Raw genomic sequence first — 21,062 nt, 5'->3', positions numbered from 1 at the left:
ATTTTGAACATAACTCTTCAAAGTATTTTGTGGTTATGGGATAATGGGTGACATCACCAACAGAAGTGACGCTACCTGGGAGTTTGGGGGGAGCGGAAGCGATGCCTTCAGTGGCATCCATGGGGACGGAAGTGATGTAAAACATGTTCACGTTGTTGTCAGCGGTGTTCTGGTGAGTGGGGCCAGTAGTGACTGAGGCAGTGGCAACTATGGGATGGAAGTGATGTGCCAGGTAGGCTTTGCAGTGGTTTCAGCGACGGTGGATCTTGGGGCGGTTGGGGAGGTGGTTGTCTTGCTGGCAATCGCAGAGGCAGTTGTCTTTGCAGCGATCGCACAGACAGTATAGTCAGCAGTGGCTGAGGGGGGCGGAAGTGGAAGTGATGTCATCATTCGCCGCAGTAGTGGTGGCTGGAGCAGTCGCGTGGCTAATGGCATCCAAGCAATTCCATGGACCGCGAGAAGCTTCTGGAAAGATTGAGAAATCCCAAGTTTGGAGGTAAATACTTGAAAGTTCAGTGTTTTTTATGTTTCTTGATGTCTAATATGGTGGAGAAAAAGCATTTGATGAGTGTGTGAATTCTTCACAGGATAAGAACAGCAAAGGTCCTTTGCAGGTCTGGGAGAGTGTGACCCTAAGCTGGAGCAGGGCTGACTGTAGGGAGTGTAGGTGACAGTGCATGGAGCAGAGGATCCAGAGAGAGAGCCATTTCTGAAGGCTTTGGTTTTGTTGTAGGTACTGGTTGTCCTGGTCAGGTCCAAGTTATAATGGTCCGAATGTAGTCTGGAATCCATGCGGGATCAGTCTGTTCTGTAGGCAGGCGCTGACGAAGGAGATGTGGTGTGGTAGCGGGTCTGCTTCAAAGCAGAGAAGATGACGTTTGGGTGCAGATAGAGAGAGACTGACTGAAATGCTTGTAGAGGGAAGAGGAGACCTTCTTCAAGGTAGGCATCCTTGGAAGAGGCTTCGCAGTAAGGTATAATCAACTAGGATTCTTGATGAAGAGCTTTTGCTCGAAATGTTGAATCTCCTCCTTGGATGCTGCCTGACTGGCTGTGCTTTTCCAGCACCACGCTCCGACACTGATATACAACAAAGACAGGAATAAATGAAAATTATGAAGTTAATTTTGGTAATTCACATGGGGTGCTTTTTTTTTGTCTGAACTGGAGGTAGTTATGCACTAGCTCATAAAACATTGAACATTACTGCGCTCTACTGGCCCTTCGGCCCTCGATGTTGCACCGATTTGTCGTACCAATCTGAAGCCCATCTAACCTACACTATTCCATGTAAGTCCATGTGCTTGTCCAATGATGACTTAAATGTACTTAAATCTACTACCGTTGCAGTCAAAACATTCCATATCCTTACTACTCTCTGAGTAAAGAAACTACCTCTGACATCTGTTCTACATTTATCACCCCTCAATTTAAAGCTATCCCCCCTCGTGCTCGCTGTCACCATTCTTGGAAAAAGGCTCTCCCTATCCACCCTATCTAACCTCTGATTATCTTATATGTCTCTATTAAGTCACCTCTCAACCTTCTTCCCTCTAACAAAAACAGCCTCAAGTCCCTCAGCCTTTCCTCGTAACACCTTCCCTCCATACCAGGCAACATCCTAATAAATCTCCTCTGCACCTTTTTCAAAGCTTCCACATCCTCCTTATAATGCGGTGACCAGAACTGTACACAATACTCCAAGTGCGGCCACACTAGAATTTTGTACAGCTGTAGCATAACCTAATGGTTCCGGAACTCGATCCCTCTATTAATAAAAGCTAAAACACTGTTTGGCTTCTTAACAACCTGTCAACCTGGGTGGCAACTTTCAAGGATCTGTGTACATGGACCAAGGTCTCTCTGCTCATCTCCACTACCAAGAATCTTACCATTAGCTCAGTACTTTGCATTCCGGTTACTCCGACCAACGTGAATCTCCTCACACTTGTCTGCATTAAACTCCATTTTCCACCCCTCAGCCCAGCTCTGCAGCTTATCTATGTCTCTCTGTAATCTATAACATCCTTCGTCACTATCCACAACTCCACCGACCTTAGTGTCATCTGCAAATTTACTAACCCACCCTTCTACGCCCTCATCCAGGTCGTTTATAAAAATGACGAACAGCAGTGGACCCAACACCAACCCTTGCGGTACACCACTAGTAACTGGACTCCAGGATGAACATTTCCCATCAACCATCACCCTCTGTCTTCTTTCAGCAAGCCAACTACTGATCCAAACTGCTATATCTTCCACAATCCCATTCCTTTGCATTTTGTACAATAGCCTACTGTGGGGAACCTTATCGAACGCCTTGCTGAAATCCATATACACCACGTCAACCGGTTTACTCTCATCTACCTGTTTGGTCACCTTCTCAAAGAACTCAATAAGGTTTGTGAGGCACGACCTACCCTTCACAAAACAGTGCTGACTATCCCTGATCAAATTATTATTTTCTAGATGATTATAAATCCTATCTCTTATAACCTTTTCCAACACTTTACCAAGAACTGAAGTAAGGCTCACTGGTCTATAATTACCAGGATTGTCTCTACACCCCTTCTTGAACATTCTTTTATTCCTTAAATACCTATAGAAAGCCTTAGGGTTTACCCTGATCCTATCCGCCAACAATTTCTCATGTCTCATCCTGGCTCTTCTGAGCTCTCTCTTTAGGTCTTTTCTGGCTACCTTGTAACCTTCAAGCGCCCTAACTGAGCCTTCACATCTCATCCTAACATAAGCCTCCTTCTTCCTCTTGACCAGAGATTCCACTTCCTTCGTAAACCACGGCTCCCGCGCTCTACAGCTTCCTCCCTGCCTGACAGGTACATACTTATCTAGGACACACAGTAGCTTTTCCTTGAATAAGCTCCACATTTGTAATGTGCCTATCCCCTGCAGTTTCCTTCTCCATCCTATGCTTCCTAAATCTTGCCTAATCGCATCGTGATTGCCTTTCCCCGAGCTGTAACTCTTGCCAGTGATATTCACACCTATCCCTTTCTATCACTAAAGTAAACATAACAGAATTGTGATCGCTATCACGAAAGTGCTCACCTACTTCCAAGTCTAACACCTGGCCGGGCTCATTACCCAGTACCAAATCTAATGTGGCTTCGCCCCTTGTTGGCCTGTCTACATACTGTGTCAGGAAGCCCTCCTGCACACACTGGACAAAAACTGACCCATCTATAGTACTCGTACTATAGTGTTTCCAGTCGATATTTGGAAAGTTGAAGTCCCCCATGACAAACTACCCTGTCTCTCTCACTCCTATCGAGAATCATCTTTGCCATCCTTTCCTCTACATCTCTGGAACTATTCGGACGGCTATAGAAAACTCCCAACAGGGTGACCTCTCCTTTCCTGTTTCTAACTTCAGCCCATACTACCTTAGTTGACGAGTCCCCAAACATCCTTTCTGCAACTGTAATACTGTCCTTGACCGACAATGCCACACCTCCCCCACTTTTACTAGCAGATCAGCTTCTTAAAGATTGATATGCAGTTCAGCACTATGTAGAATTTTTGGTGATGTGATTTTGCCTGGAGCGGTTTGTTTTATCCAGTGAGGCAGCACATGTGTTATTGGAACATAAATTGGGCATATGGGTACTGTGGTATTGAAGATTCCAGCAATCTTACATTAAAGCTTAATATTATATGCAGACACTGCATTCACAGGAGTATAAATGTCTAGGCTAATGTTAAGTTATAACATTTTATAGTGTAGCTTGCTTCCAGTGGTGTGTTATGCTTTATGATCCTAGGTAAGTGCCAGACTTTTATGCTCTAGGGTCACATGCAGTGATATTAGGAGCATTTCCCTGAAAGGTGTAATGACATACTGACTTGAGAGATATAGTAGAACTTTCTCCCTTTCTCTAAAGATAAAAAAAATTCCAAACAGATGTACACGGTGGTATGTAAACAATTTGATAATTGTACAAACTGGTAAAAAGCAAAATTTTCAAAATTAATAGTTCGATCTTGAGTGTAATGCTTTAGAGGTTTTACAATTAGTCCTGATCTGCTAGTAGTATACCTGTCTGAAGAGGTATCATTTTTCATGGTGCACTTGTTTAATAACTTAGTTGCTGCTGGTTGCTGTCACTCAATATCACCACACAATCATCATCATACATCAGTGTGAGCTGAATTTCTTCACAATGTAGCAGCATGATCAGTAATTACTTTGCTTGATCTGGGCTGATTGTATATTGTAGAAAGTTTTGCTAGAATACAAGTATTGGCATTTCTAATTTGCACTCTGTCAAGTGTGCAGGTTCGATGGAACTCTACCTGCTCGTTCATCATGTACCTCTTTCATTCTCCTCTTCTCCTGAAGAAGAATGTTCTATGTCTTGAAATTATCGGTCAGTTGGTAGCTGGGCAAGATTATTTGCACTTGCCCTGCAAGCATACATTTTGCTAAAGATAATAATACTGCTTCATTCTGTTGCTCAAAGATGCATCAATGCAACAAAGATGTTGCTTATTGCTTGACACTTAATGATCATGAATTTGATTGTGTACCATACTTTCTGCGAGATAGTTTAAGTGAGTGTAGGGAGACAATGTATGTGGGTAACTCCCCACTTAGTACGCTTCATGAAATTGTTTGCCCGTGTAATGTGATCTGTTGTCAATTGGATACCAGATAAATTGAAAATGGCACTCATTGTGTCAGTAGCAGTCATGCTTGTTTTGTTGCCGAGTTGTCAAACAGTGGGAAACTTGGAGAAGTAATCTGTCGCAAAGAGATTATCTCTGCCATGAACTATGAATAGGTCCACTACCACTTTTATCCAACTGTGGATTGAGCATTGTATGGATATAGAATCTCCTTCTTCTGCTGGGCTTGAAACGTTTAGCATGCCTAACATGCATTCCCAAATTGTTCAATATCCTGATTTGTTCCTAGCCAGAATGCTCATCCATGTGCTGGCCATCTTATACATTCAGTACCACGTGTACTTGATGTGACAAATTCATGATAATTTGGCAGAATGCCCTTGAAAATGACCTGTGATGTACCAAGTTCGTTTCTGTATGAATTAAAATTAATTCATTTTCTCAGATGATACTTTAATACTGTCTGGTCAATCCTGGATAACGATACTTTGCATCTCTTGTAGTCACTATTGTCAGGCAGTTATCAATTGCAACTGTTCACACAAATCTGGCTAAATTGTAATTGATCAACATTGAGACTTCATATCAACATCAAGGGAAATATTTTGAGAGTTAGGTAATTTGCTCAGCATTCCAGTATCAAAAGCAGAAGTGCTGGCCAAATTTAACAGGTTTGGCAGTATTAGAACATAGAACAGTACAGCACAGAACAGGCCCTTCAGCCCACGATGTTGTGCCGACCACTGATCCTCATGTATGCACCCTCAAATTTCTGTGACCATATGCATGTCCAGTAGTCTCTTAAATGTCCCCAATGACCTTGCTTCCACAACTGCTGCTGGCAACGCATTCCATGCTCTCACAACTCTCTGTGTAAAGAACCCGCCTCTGACATCCCCTGGACGCAGTATTCCAAGTGCGGTCTAACCAAAGTTTTATAGAGCTGCAACAAGATCTCAAGATATTGGTGAGGAGAAAAGCAGAACTACCATTCTAAGTCCAGTACGAACTGAACTTCGGAACTGAATTGATCTAGGTAATAGTGGTTTTGATGCTAGTGAGTACGAGGAAGGAGGGGTAAGTCTTCTTGCATATTCCCACCCTCCTCTGTTTGTTTGTTGGCTTTGTTCTCTTTTTCACATCTCACATTTATACCCGTTTATTACATATCTCTCCATCACTGCCATAATCACTACTTCGTGTACTTCTGCTCCTTCCTTTCTCTAAGATTTTCTTCAGTCTTAGTCATTTTTATTTTCTCATGTTTCTCTCTTCATTGTTCTCATATTATCTTGGTTAGATAAATAAAACAAAAGACAATCTGATATGTTTGCAGATAGAACTTCTGCACTTCCTTGACCTAATTTCTATGAAATTACTAAGTATCCAACTTCCTTCCTGATTCCTAGAGCACCCCAATCAAAATTGCAAATTAATCTTCCATTGCAATCCTGTTAAGGCTTGTTGACTTTTAAGAAGAAATCTGAACACTCAACAATGAACCAATTACCCATGCCATGAGCTTCCTCTCTTTTTTTAACAGAAGCCATTTAGTTTAATTTCTCTTTTTATAAAAAATGAAGAACGAACTACTGACTTGACTATGGCTTTTAAAGACTTAACCACCTGTTGAAGGAGCAGCACTCTGAAAGCTAGTGCTTCCAAATAAGCCTATTGGACTATACCTGGTGTTGTGATTTTAACTTTGTACACCCCAGTCCAACACCGGCACTTCCAAATCATGGCTATAAACTCAGTTCTACATCCCTTCTGGCCCCAAACAAGAGTTCCATCACAATTCCATCTCCTTACAAATCTTGAAGGTTCATTCACATTATATGGATCCAAGGCTGAAGTTATGCCAGAGCCCTCTAGATTTCACTTTAATGCTCATTCATATTCTAACTGTTCATCAAGATACACATTATATGGGAACCTTCCTTTAGCTTTTGTGTAAGTGATCTTTTAAGTTTATTTAAAGACTTCAAAACTGGATTCCTAGCTTCTTGACACATCCTTTGACGTACGTATACTGTTCTTTCCCAGCCTCCTCACACATCTTGTGTACAGCTTTCTCTTAGTTACTTATTCAACCTGACTGCAATCTGCCACGAGGCTTTGAGGGTCACTGTAGGGTTTTTTTCCACTATGTACACGCTACAAGTCATAAAGCTGAAGTTCCATAATAGAACCCAAACCAAAACTTTACTGCCTGTTTGTTCCTAATCTGAATTGTTTTCTTCTATCTGCAAACATATCAGATTGTCTTTTGTTTTATTTATCTAACCAAGATTTCGCTTGAATCACAATCTTAGTAGCAACACGACATATGTGATATCTTCCCAGGAAGTAGTACAGATTAATTATCTTTATAAGAAAACATACATTTCTAACAAAGACAAGACATTGCTCCCCAAATTGCTGGCACCATTGCAAAGCTAAGAGGAAGCTCTCTGCTGTTGATGGTCTTGCTTTTCTTGCTTTGACCCCTTGAGTCAACATAGCACCAACAATTTGATTGCTAATTGTCTTAGATTTATTTGCCATTTAACTTCTACTGAAAAGTTCCAACTCCCAAACTGAGTTATCTTCTATAAATTAAAAGCTTTATATTCTAAAGTATCTGATCATGAATTAGATATTTACGACACTTTGCAATTGTGACTTTGGTTCTTTAAGGTTTCATTGCTTCCCACCAGCCATGTTTAACCCACTAGCAGCTGCAGCTTTCATCTGTTTCTGTTGCCTGTTCTCAACTAGCCTGATGCTTTCTGATCAGCTTTCCTTGACTCTGTATAAACTCAGCTTACCCAAAGCACTGCTGTTCCTGTTCATCTGTCATTATTGGGTTTGTTGACCTGCGTTGGCTCTCACCTTCTCGTCTGTTTAAATCCAGAGATGACATCCTTGATTTTTAAATGTCTTCATTGTCTCCACTATCTCAATCCCATTATCCCTCAAACCTCCTTCACCACTACACTCTGACATCCCCAAACGCTGTTGCTTTTTGTGCATTTCTATCCACCCTGCCTTGCAGTTGGCAGGTCTGTATTTAGTTATCAGGACCCCATCCTTTACAATTTGCTCCCTGAGGCACTCTGCTTCTTCAACTGCATCTGTTTCCTTAAAACCCTTCTTCAAATGCAGCTTGTTGATCTGACTTTTTGCTGCTCTTCCTAATGTTCAGATAAAAAAATGGTGATTGTAAGATATCTCTCTGGAGTGCTTATGGTGATTTTCCTAAATAAAAGTTGCTATATAAATGTAACTTATTGGCACTGCAAAGATGCTAAATAAATTCAAGTTGTTGACATTATAAAAGGAGTTTTACTGAGTGCCTTACAAGGCATGTATGCTTTCTGAAATGAAACTATTATTGTTCCTTTATCAGAAACCCAGAAGAAACATTGGTATATTTGGAATGAACTGTGACTGCAAAATATTGTTAACCTTGAAAGGAACTACAAATTCCTTTTTATAGTCCAAAGAGTCATGTAGACTCCAGCATCAATTCAAATTAAAAAATGGTAGCATCACTGCTGTTAATTTCTCCACTACCAACATCTTGGGATCTCCATTTACCATAAACTGAACCAGCCATATAAATGCTATCTGACTTTGAGATTGAATAAGAAGCTGGGTGTTTTAAGCTTAATGGCTCACCACTTGACCCTTAAACTTGAAAGTGGAGAACACAATTATGTTGCACTTGGAGGGGATTCCATCGATGGGTGCAGTTCCATTAATCATAGGAACTTAGCGCTATCCAGGCCAAATCTATCACTTTGATCAATACTCCATCAGCTTTCTCCACAGATAGCAGGATGTCGTTGCAAAGTGTAGTATTTACAGGTTGTACTGCAGTAGCCTGCCAAGACTTCCTTGACAGCGCCTTACAAACATATGATCGATGCCATTAGAAGGGAAATGGTAGAAAGTGCATTGGAACATCACCGCTTTAAACTTCCTTTGAGTCTCTCTTTCATTGACCCATATTGTCTTCCTTTCAGTGTTGCTCAATTAACTCCTAAAATATACCATATAACTAAAATGTGAATGCACTTACCCAATATAAATTGCAGTTCAAGAAGGCCAACAGCAACTAGGAATTATGCGTCGCATACAGGTATTGACAGAGGTATACCAGCCCATATCTGATTCACACCAATTGGCTGACTAAAGAGCTACCCACAGAAATAACCAACAAGCCACTGATTTTCAACAAACCATGGCTTGTAGCAGTTCAGCAAGATAGACTACAAATGTTACTTTTGCTATTGTTTCAAATTTGTAGAATGTATTTCATTTGAAAAACATTTTGGAATCCATCTTGTCGTATACTCGTGGCATGAATGATTGAAAGACAATAAGATCTAAGAGCAGAAATAGGCCATTCAGCCCATTAATTCTGTTACTAAATGAGATCGTGGATGATCTGATAATCCTCAACTCCATCTTTCTGCCTTTTTCCTATAGCTCAAAGTTCCTTGGTATTTAAATTTTTTCCCCTCGACCTTAAGAACCCAGACTCAAAACCTCAAAGAATCTTATGTTTCAAAAGGGTCCTCTAGTTCTTTTAAATCCTATTGAATACAGGCGCAAACTATTCAACCTTTCCTCTTGAGACAATCTTAGTATCAGCCTAGTGACCTTCTCTAGACTCTCTCCAAAGCCAGTACGTTTCTCTTTAGATAACAGATCCAAAACTGTTCAGTGAGTTCTAGCCATGGTCTGCCTAATTCTTTTTAGCAATACCCCGCAAATTTTATAGCAAACACTGAGAATGCTGGAGAAATTGAGCAGTCTCTGTGGACTGAAAAGTTAATTTGGAGTTTCTGTCTCTGCAGAAGCTGCAAAGCTGCTCAGTTTCTCCAGCATCTACGTTTGTATCTGTTTTCCAGCATCTGCAGTATTTTGCCTTTTGTTTGAGTCCCTACTTTTATATTCCATTCCCTTTCAAATAAAGGCCAACATTCCCTTTGTCTTATCAATTACCCACTGAACTTAAATGTTAGCTTTTTGTGATTAATGCATAGGACTCCCAAGCCTCTCTATGTAGCTTTCTGCAGTCTTTTTTCATTTAAATTATACTCAACTCCTCTACTCTTCCAGCCAAAGTGCATAACCTCCCACTTTCCCATGTTACAATCCATTTGCCAAGTTTTTGTCCATTCACTTAACCTGTAACACTTTGTGTCAACTTCACCACTTGCCTTTCCACCTATTTTTGTGTCATCCAAAATGTGGCTATGTTACATTCATTTTATTTCTCAAAATCATTAATATATATTATAAATAATTTTGGCCCCAGCATTCCTGTAGTTAGAAGTTGCAAATCATGTCCCTCTTGTTCCCAACTTTCTGTTGTCTTTTAATTAGCATCTAGTCATGCATGAATGGGAATGTACGGAGTATTGTAGGAAACTCTTCTGCATGCAGTCCAGGAACACTTGGCCACTGCTGTTCTTTACACTACCAGGACCTCCATCCATGGAGAGTTATTGATTGTCTAATGGAAATATGATGATGTAGTAGCAGACCTGGCTCATTGAAGGATGAGACTGAGTGTTAAATATTTCTGGGTATAAGTTAGAAAAAGGAGAGCATTATAGTGCAGAAGAAAGGGAATGTCTCCGATGGCCAAGGACTGAGTCAATTGGCTAGACCTAATGAATAAAGAAGGCACAATTGAACAGGATCAAATCTGCAGGGAAATCATAAAGAAATGCAATAATGCGGGACTTCAAATACCTAAATATGGTATGAGGTACTGGTAGAAAAGGGACAGCAGTGGCCAAGTGTTCCTGGATTGCATGCAGGAGAGTTTCCTACAACAATGTGTCCAGTCCAACAAGAAAGGATGCATTGTTTGGATCTGGTGCTTGAAAATCCGTCTGACAGAGTCAATCACATCCCAAAGGGAGACCTTTTAAGAGGCTGCATGGTGGAGAATTACATATAATAATCCAGACTAAGAAAAATCAATGGGCCAAGAAAAAAGCTGGGCAGAATTGACTGGAACCAAGATGGGGATAAATAGTAACTGAACAGTGGGCTACCTTGAAACAGCAAATGGTTTGGATACTGACAAGGTATATTCCCTCAAATCAGAAAGGTAGGTCAAACAAATCTAGAGATCCCTGGATGACCAAAGAGGTAGAAATTAACATTAAAAAGAAAAAGCGTGCCTGTGACTAGTGTACATTTTAGAGCCAAGAAGAAAACAAAGATATTCTTTAAAAAGAGCTCCACTATAAACCTTTCTAGAACTCAAACTAGAACCTACTTAGTTTCCCATCACTCTGCCAATTTTGTATCCACATTGTTACTGTCACTTTATACCATGATCTGTAACTTTTCCTAAAAGAAGAAAAGGACTGATTAGAGATCAAAAAAGGGGATTTATACTTGAAAACAATGTGCTTGACTGAGGGGTTAAATTAATACATTGCATTCCTCTTTACAAAAGAGGAAAATACTCCCCAGGCATGGCAGCAGAAAGAAAGTCCTATCTCTAAAGTTATAGAGGTGTTCAGCATGGAAACAGACCCTTCGGTCCAACCCGTCCATGCCGACCAGGTATCCCAACCCAATCTAGTCCCACCTGCCAGCACCCGGCCCATATCCCTCCAAACCCTTCCTATTCGTATACTCCTCCAAATGCCTATTAAATGTTGCAATTGTACCAGCCTCTTCCTCTGGCAGCTCATTCCATACTTGTACCACCCTCTGTGTGAAAACGTTGCACCTTAGGTCTCTTCTATATCTTTCCCCTCTCACCCTAAACCTATGTCCTCTAGTTCTGGACTCCCCCCACCCCAGGGAAAAGACTTTGTCTATTTGCCTAACCATGCCCCTCATAATTTTGTAAACCTCTATAAGGTTACCCTTCCGCCTCCGACACTCCAGGGAAAACAGTCCCAGCCAGGTGTACCCTAGAACTCTGTGGGAAGCTAGAGAAGTGATTGCTGGGTCTCTTGCTGAGGTATTTGTATCATTGATAGTCCCAGGTGAGGTCCCAGCAGACAGGAGGTTGACTAATGTGGTGTCACTATTTAAAAAGGGTGGTAAGGACAAGCCAGGGAACTATAGACCAGTGAGCCTGACATCGGTTTTTGGGCAAGTTGTTGGAGGGAATCCAGAGGGGCAGGATGTACATGTATTTGGAAAGGCAAGGACTGATTAGGGATAGTCAGCATGGCTTTGTGCGTGGGAAATCATGTCTCACAAACTTGATTGAGTTTTATGACGAAGTAATAAAAAGAGGATTGATGAGGGCAGAGCGGTAGACGTGATCTGTATGGACTTCAGTAAGGCATTCGACAAAGTTCGCCATGGGAGACTGATTAGCAAGTTTAGATCTCTCAGAATACCAGGGAGAACTAGCCATTTGGATACAGAACTGGCTAAAATGTAAAAGACAGAGGGTGATCGTGAAGGGTTGTTTTTCAGACTGGAGGCCTGTGACCAGTGGAGTGCCACAAGGATCGGTGCTGAGCCCTCTACTTTTTGTTATTTACATAAATGATTTGGATGTGAGCATATGAGGTATAGTTAGTAAGTTTGCAGAAGACACCAAAATTGGAGGTGTAGTGGACAGCGAAGAGGGTTACCTTAGATTACAACAGGATCTGGACCAGATGGGCCAATGGGCTGAGAAGTGGCAGATGGAGTTTAATTCAGATAAATGCGAGGTGCTGCATTTTGGGAAAGCAAATCTTAGCATGACTTTTACACTTAATGGTAAGATCCTAGGGAGTGTTGCTGAACAAAGAGACCTTGGAGTGCAAGTTCATAGCTCTTTGAAAGTGGAGTCGCAGGTAGATAGGATAGTGAAGAAGGCATTTGATATGTTTGCCTTTATTAGTCAGAGTATTGAGTACAGATGTTGGGAGGTCATGTTGCGGCTGTACAGGACATTGGTTAGGCCACTGTTGGAATATTGTGGGCAATTCTGCTCTCCTTCCTATTGGAAAGATGTTGTGAAACTTGAAATGGTTCAGAAAAGATTTACAAGGATGTTGCCAGGGTTGGAGGATTTGAGCTACAGGGAGAGGCTGAACAGGCTAACTGATTCAAAATTAATAAGGAAGAATTCTTGGACAGACTCGCTAATTAAAGGTGACAAGGCACTAGGGCCAGATGAGATGCTTCAAAGGATTTCGAAGGAAGTGAGGGAAGAAATTGCAGGGGCATTGGCCATAATCCTTTATTCTTCAGTCTTCTCTGGACCCTGGGGAGGCGCCAGAAAACTGAAGAATTGAAACATTACAACCTTCTTCAAGAAAGATGGAAAGATAATCCTACTTATTACAGAGCCTTTGGTTAACCTTCAGTGGTGGGAAGCTTTTAGAATTATTTGGGATAGAATTAATTTAGTATTGGTATTAGTAGTCACATTGAGGAAAAAAGAAGGTTGATTAAAATAGAGGGGAAATCGTGTTTTAACTAACTTGCTGGAGTTTTTTGAAGAGGAAATGAAAAAGATTGATTAGGTAACACCATTGATCTGGTATACATGGCTTTCCAGAAGGCATTTGATCTCATGCCAAACAGATTTGTGGAGAATGTTACAGATCATGGTATAAGGAGACATTAACAACGTGGATACAAAATTGGTAGAGTGATGGGAAACTGAGTAATGGTGAGTGGCTTTTTTTTTGGATTCGAGAAAGGTTTATAGTGGAGCTCCCCAGGAGTCATTATTAGGACCCTTCTGATATATATATATTAATGATCTTGATTTGGTGTGCAGGGGACACTAAACATGGAAGAATTGTAAACTGAGAAGAGTACAATATGGAACTCCAAAATAACACACACAAGTTAGTGTGGAATAGGTGGATAGGTGGAAGATGTGCTTCAGTGTAGAGAAGTATGAAGTGATGCACTTTGGTAGGAAGATCATTGAAAAACAATGCAAAATAAATGGCTACAATTTGAAAGAGGATGTAAGAACAGAGGGGCATGGGTGTATATCAGCACTGAACATGATCATTGAAGCTGGTTGGAGAAGTGGGAAAAGCAGTTAATGAAGTATACCGCATTCTTGGCTTCATTAATAGATACATCGAATACAAGAACAAGGAGGTGAACCTGAATTTATATGAGTTTGTATACAGTTCTGGGCACCACGTTATAGAAAAGATGTGAATACATTTGGAAAGAGTACAGAAGCAATTTCCAAGAGATGTTGCGAGAATGAGGATAGCTTGAAAATGGCTGAGATGAGATTTGGTGGAGGTTTTCAAAAGCATGAGCAAATGGATAGAATATAGAAAGAGATGATCCTGCTTGTAAAAGAAACTAGAACGAGAGGGCATAGATTTAAATTGCTGTGCCAGAGAAGTGATTTATGAGAATAAAACCTTTCTTCATACTGTGTACAGATAAGGTATAAAATGCACTGCCTGGCAATTTGGAGGTTAAACTTATGCATTCAAGATGGCATTGAATGTTTATTTGGATGGAAAGTGTACAAGGTTATGGAGAAGAAGCAGGAGATTGGCATTTGGTAACGATGCTCGATTAAAGACCCGGTGCAGGAATGATGAGCCAAATGGCCTCCTGCTCCATAACAATTCTGTATTTCTGTGTTTATATCTTTCTAATGCTCTGTTATTATATCCTATGTAACAGACTCATTGATAAGTCCTACGGTGATCTTTACAGCAAATGAGCAAGTTCAAATGTAATATTGATTGAAATCAAGATGACCTGAATGAAAGCAGTAGTTTTGCTATGCCAGATAACTAGGTAGATTGAGATGAAGAAGTTAAAGTTATGTCCTGCTTTCAAAATGACTGAAGATTATTAGTGCATGTTGTAAAATAATACATCTCCTGAACAAATAAGCTGAGAATGGTAGGATTGGTAATTTCAACCCACACAAAATAACCCTTAAACATTCTATGTTTGCACATCACATAAACTGACGTATACTTATCAAAATAAGTTGAGACCAAAATACATCGATTTGTCAGAGCGTTGTAATATTAGGGAACACTTTTACATTCTTATTCCTAGGTCAAATTACCAATTGCCTTGCTTGTGAATACTTTTAGATTTGGGTGTTTAACTAAAGTTTTGCATCACTTCAGTTTTCTGCTTGGTGCTTCTCTGTGCTTCGCAGAATTTAAGTATACTTTATCTCTTAACACTTCCTATTAACATACTTTTCATCTATATTAATTTTATCTTTTTATTACTTAGTTTATTATGTTGCCTTTGAGGTGTAAAGACAGAAATCTTCAGAATTTTCCCACTTTCTGTCCATGTTGTTTCATTTCGGTCCTTATATAGAGCTGTTATGCTTTTTCCCTAGAAAGTAACTCTTTAATGTTTTTGCCTCAGTTTGACTCAGTGCTAAGACTTAACCTGATCAAGGAGATTCTGTATTCAGATGCCACTCTAGGGTTTGAATATGATTCTAGGATGATTTAATTAAGATTGTTGTGTTGCCCAAGAATCTGTTTTGATTTTAATGTTAAACAGATATTCTGCTTGCATATCTGATGAGAAGAACATTAAAATCTCATGATACTTTAGTTTAATCTTGAATTGAATCTGTAAAGTTGAATTAAAATTGTGGAGAAAGAAAACACTTGTGCACATTTACTTAATTAACTGAATTACTGTTTACTGGATAAGTCAGATGTTTTCACACGAAAAATGCTTTTGAATTAATTGAGATAATTTTCCATGGTGTTATGATTAACCTCTAAGCAACATCCCCAAAATAGACTGATTAATCGTTTTACTTCCTGATCACTGGACTTTGCTATTCTTAAATTAGCTGCAGTATTGTCTTCCCAAAAAAGGTAATTCCTAATTATAGGTGATATAGCAATGCTAACGTTCTTTCTTTCGACCTCAGCTTGCCTTCATTGGTCATAACATTGAGTATAGGAGTTGGGATGTTATGTTGCAGTTGTACAGTACATTGGTGTGACACTTTTGTAATGCTACTTACTATTCTCATTGCCCTTCTATCAGAAGGATGTTATTAAGCTTAAGAGGAGGCAGAAAAGATTTACAAGGATGTTACCAGGATTGCAGAGTTTGAGCTATTGGGAGATTTTGAGTAGTCTGGGGCTTTTTTCCCTGGATTATCAGAGGCTGAGGGGTGATATTATCGAAGATTATAAAATCATGACAGGCGTGGATAGGGTGTAAATAGCTAAGTCTTTTCCCTTGAGTGGAAGAGTCCAAACATAGAGGGCATAAGTTTAAGGTGAGAGGAGAAAGATGTAAAAAGGACCTGAGGGGTAACTTTTTCATGCAGAAGGTGGTACGTATATGGAACGGGCTGCCAGGGGAAGTGGTGGAGGCGGGTACAATTAAACATTTAAAAGGCATCTGGATGTGTATATGAATAGGAAGGGTTTGGATGGATATTAGCCAAATGCTGGTAAATGGGACTAGATTTATTTAGGATGTCTGGTCGGCATGGATGAGTTGGACCAGAAGGTCTGTTTCCATGCTGTATGACTCTATCTGTCCTTATTTCAATGTTTTCATGAAAAACTTTGGTAAGTATGTTTCAAAAGTTCTTTTACATTTTTGCATACATATGGAGTGAATTAAAGTGCACAACACCAGTGGGAAAGTACTTACCACACGTGTGATTCTGTTTTGCAATCTGAAAACTTCACTTTACCCTTATAGTTTGTTTTCTGATCTTTTATTAGCTTTGTAACCACATTTCTCCTGATAAATGCAATTGTATTTGCTGTAAGTCACTTATATCTCACCAGACACTTCTGAAGATCCTTATAATACATTTCTGCGTTTTTTTCGTTATTCACATAATTTTATAGGGTTGGTCAGATTTAGCCTTCCTTTTCTAAATGTGAGTTGATTGACACTTATTAATTTTTACTTGTCTGAGTGCATCGTAATTTAATTCAGTATTATAAATTCTAAGAATTCACAAATCCAGCCTGGTCCACAGCAAAGCAAAAAAAACAAAACTGGAGAAGTCCTAACATCATACCGCCTAAATTCAATTTTAAATAAATTGTATTTTAACTTGAATGACTTCAATAATTCTGGTGTCTGATAAGATTTTACATATTCTTAATTGTCAAACAAATTAACTTGAATGCGGTGATCTCTAGTTGCATTCTGAAACTAAATCCAAATGTTACTTGACAAGTTTGTTACTCGCACTTCAGTAAGAAAGAGCTTGAGCAAATTTGTTGTATTCCACATGTCTATCTCCAACTGTAGTATTGGCAGCATAGATCTGTCAATTCCTGAGTAATATCTTGTGAAAGATTCATATAGCATTGATTTTCCATGTTTCCAGAGGTCAGGTTTACTGACACTTTCTACTTTCCTTTTACATTTTTGGGTGTTCTTAGGAACCTTCATTTTATGTACTCAAATGTTATATTTAGTTCCCTTACAAGTAAGTAGCAAGTCTGCTCTGATGTCTGATCATGTTCAGTCACCGAAAACCAGTCATTCTGAATCAAGTCTGTGTAATTCCAGCTCCACTATATATGCTTCACTCTTAATTCACCCAAATTACTTAATTCAACAATGGAATGTTCTGAGACATCTAGGAATGCACAAAAAAGAATGGGCAGTTAACATTGTCCCAGCAGCTTGCCCACATCATGAGGCCCAAAACTTTATTTCAAGTGAAAAGATAGCTTCAAGTGCTTTACAAGAGTCTTGGGGGCGTGAGCAACAGTGGAGGACTGTTTGATTGGTATTTCTCAATTCTTATGAATTTTATAAAGTTGTATTCATTGAAAGTTTGCCCCATGTGGTTTTTTTTTAACAACACAGCTGGGAAACTGTTTCAAAATAATTCACAATTAATAAATTAATATAGATTTCTTTTGCAAGTCTGGTGTTCCAGGTCAATAGCAAATTGACAGTGCTCACTGTTAAGTTCTAAGAAAGCGGTCCAAAAAGATCTACCATCTTTGGCATTAAATTTACTTTTTTCCAATGTTATTTTCATTCTGGCATAAACTCAGGAAGATTACCAATGTCCATCAATGTTGTCAAGTACGCTGAGCAACTAATCACAGTGAATGCTCTCAGCTTTTTTTATTCTTCCTGTCAGGATAGATATTTTTGTGTTTTTCCATATCATCCAGTATTTGCCACATCTTTGTCCACTCACTTAGCCTATTTATATCTTCTCGTCGCCTCCTTATATTCTCTTCACAACTTATTTTCCTACCTATTTTTGTGTCATCAGCAAATTTGATAACTGTAACTTCCATCCCTTCATTTTATTTGTAAAAATTAAAATCTTGTTTTTGTCTGCATCAGCTTAATTTGGTATTTAGAATTCAAAGGTGAAGGGGGACAAAAGATTCTGTAGTATGCTTCAACAACTGAAGATGCCTAATATTGAATTTCCCAAATTCGGAAGAGAACTTCCTTGTGAAATTTTTGATTCCCTGTGAAAATGGGCAAATAAATGTTTTTGTGAGGATTAATTACTTAGAAAGCAATCCTGCATGATCACAAAGTACCAATCAATGATTAACCATCATATTTGCTCAAATCTTCAGTTCCATCTGAACTTTGTTTGAATAATTTCTGTAGCTGGTAAGGTAAGTATAAAAAAGCTGAATTTTTTTTGTAGTATATAATAAGTATAGTAAGTTATTATTAGAGTGGTCAGATTTCTAGCATCTGCAGTGCTTTGGTTTATTATACAAAAAATCAATTATTTTCTGTTTTGTAAAATGATAGTAAAGATAAACCATTGTAAGCGTTTGTTTTTTCTTTGATTATTTTACTACTGTTTAATAAAACTATTGGCTAAAATTAAATTAGTATAGAATCATTCTTTTAGTAGACTAGAGTTAGCCACAGAACTGAATCAGCAATGCACTATTTGTAAAATACAACTGTTTCTTGGCACATAACGAAATTTTAACCAGAGTCTAACTATATTATGAACTTTGATTCCAAATTGATCCGACTCTTGTCTGTTATTGACAGGTGCAATCATAATGATCAACTTCTCAGCCGAGATGTTTCCTAAACTATTCAATAGTTTATAATAGATGGCAATTCCATATTTTCATTTTAAGTTAGATCCATTTATTTAGATACTGAGGCAGTGATCTTGAGAAGGAAATTATTTGATAAAATTCTATATCTAAGCTTAATAAAGAAAATGAAGACACCCAAATGTATGTGTAAGTAATTTTGAGTTAACATGAAATGATAAAGTGCGTCACTCCGTATACAAGTCATTGTGTGAAATGATATCAGAGTTTCACTTTTTAGAAGTGCCTTCACCGACTCCAGACCCCGTCATGTGTTCCTTTATTTTCTGGCCTCTGTTGTATTAAAGGAAGGTAGGTGGAAAAACCCCTATTTAAAAGGCTTTAATTCTCACCAAAAGAATTTTTATCCAGTCATCAAACAAAGTTAGTTTCGATCCTTTAGAGGAGAATACTAATAAACCTGTCATAATTTCAGATACTATTATGCCAGAAATTCAAAGCTTTAGAATCTCCTGGTTTAATAAGAGTTTTGCCAACAAAGTAGTTGAGATGGATAGGAAATTGAGAATCCCATCTCCACTCCATATATTAGAGGTACTTTATGATGCCTTACTGCAGGAGTGTATTTTGAGTTTAAGCAATTTAATATCATAAACTTTAAACAGTGCATTGGTGTGCTAAATGTTTTGTACTCCAGTGTTACTTCACAAGCTCTTGTTTTGATGCAAGAAGTTAATTAACCACATTCTGTGATGTAAGGTTTATATTGCTTTGTTTGGATAAGCTCCGTCTTGAGAATCTGCTTTTCTTACAAAAGACAAGTACAACATGTCTGGAAAACCAGTGCTGGAATGTTTCCCACTTTGGAAATAACAAATTAGAAGGGAATATGGTTTATCTATTTAAGGTCCGAGCATTCTACAGACAGAACAAAAACTTTTGTTCATCTCGGTAGCTATCTAATTCATGAATATTTGAGATCGTTCTATTATTAATTAATTAGTTAGCAAATTGCCGTTTCCTTGCTATCAGGGAGCGCTGAACCCTGAATGCATTTAAAACTCTGCAGTGATTTTTTTTAGATAAAAGTGTCAAAATATCTCTCGATGTTTCTTCACAAGGTTTTAGAAATATCCTGTATGAATTCAATGGACGGAAGTCTAATATCTGTCATCTCTTGTAATGTTTTATCAAATCTCAAGTAAATATTGAAATGTGCTGTTAAGTATTTTTGGATCATTGGAATCTCTTTTAGGGTAGAAGTGACCTGTACAAGAAGGACGGATTGCACCTAAATTGGAAGGGGACTAATATACTGGCAGGGAAATTTGCTAGAACTGCTTGGGAGGATTTAAACTGTAAAGTGTGGAGGTGGGATCCAAGGAGATAGTGAGGAAAGAGACTGGTACAGGTAGGACTAATAAATTAAACTGCATTTATTTCAATGCAAGGGGCCTAACAGGGAAGGCAGATGAACTCAGGGCATGGTTAGGAACATGGGACTGGGATTTCATAGCAATTATAGAAAAATGGCTCAGGGATGGGCAGGACTGGCAGCTTAATGTTCCAGGATACAAATGCTACAGGAAGGATAGAAAGGGAGGCAAGAGAGGAGGGGGAGTGGCACTTTTGATAAGGGATAGCATTACAGCTATGCTGAGCGAGGATATTCCTGGAAATACATCCAGGGAAGATATTTGGATAGAACTGAGAAATAAGAAATGGATGATCACCTTATTGGGGTTGTATTATAGACCCCCCAGTAGTCAGAGGGAAATTGTGAAACAAACTTGTAAGGAGATCTCAGCTATCTGTAAGTATAATAAGGTATTATGGTAGGGGAATTTAACTTTCCAAACATAGACTGGGACTGCCATAGTGTTAAGGGTTTAGATGGAGAGGAATTTGCTAAGTGTGTATAAGACAATTTTCTGATTCAGTATGTGGATGTACCTACTAGAGAAGGTGCAAAACTTGACCTACTCTTGGGAAATAAGGTAGGGTAGGTGACTGAAGTGTCAGTGGGGGAGCACTTTGGGGCCAGCAAACATAATTCTATTCGTTTTAAAATCGTGATGGAAAAGGATAGACCAGATCTAAAAGTTGAAGTTCTAAATTGGAGAAAGGCCAATTTTGATGGTATTAGGCAAGAACTTTCAAAAGGCAGATAAAGGGACGTCTGGAAAATGGGAAGCCTTCAGAAATGAGATAACAAGAATCCAGAGAAAGTATATTCCTGTCAGGGAGAAGGGGAAGGCTGTTAGGGATAGGGAATGCTGGATGACTAAAGAAATTGAGGGTTTGGTTAAGAAAAAGAAGGAAGCATATGTCAGGTATAGACAGGATAGATCGAGTGAATTCTTAGAAGAGTATAAAGCAAGTAGGAGTATACTTAAGAGGGAAATCAGGAGGGCAAAACGGGGACATGAG

The 21,062-nt window shown here is 39.0% G+C and overlaps 1 protein-coding gene across 1 annotated transcript in view; it reads left to right on the top strand.

Annotated features, from left to right (window-relative positions):
* The window catches only part of caska (calcium/calmodulin-dependent serine protein kinase a), a 468,988-nt gene that overhangs the window by 186,188 nt on the left and 261,738 nt on the right, over positions 1-21,062 (top strand). The window lies entirely within an intron of this gene.

Source organism: Chiloscyllium plagiosum, chromosome 12 (genome assembly GCF_004010195.1).
Source record: "Chiloscyllium plagiosum isolate BGI_BamShark_2017 chromosome 12, ASM401019v2, whole genome shotgun sequence".
NCBI lineage: Eukaryota > Metazoa > Chordata > Chondrichthyes > Orectolobiformes > Hemiscylliidae > Chiloscyllium > Chiloscyllium plagiosum.
The sequence above is the reverse complement of the archived record's forward strand: the minus strand, read 5'-3'. Positions and strand labels throughout refer to the sequence as shown.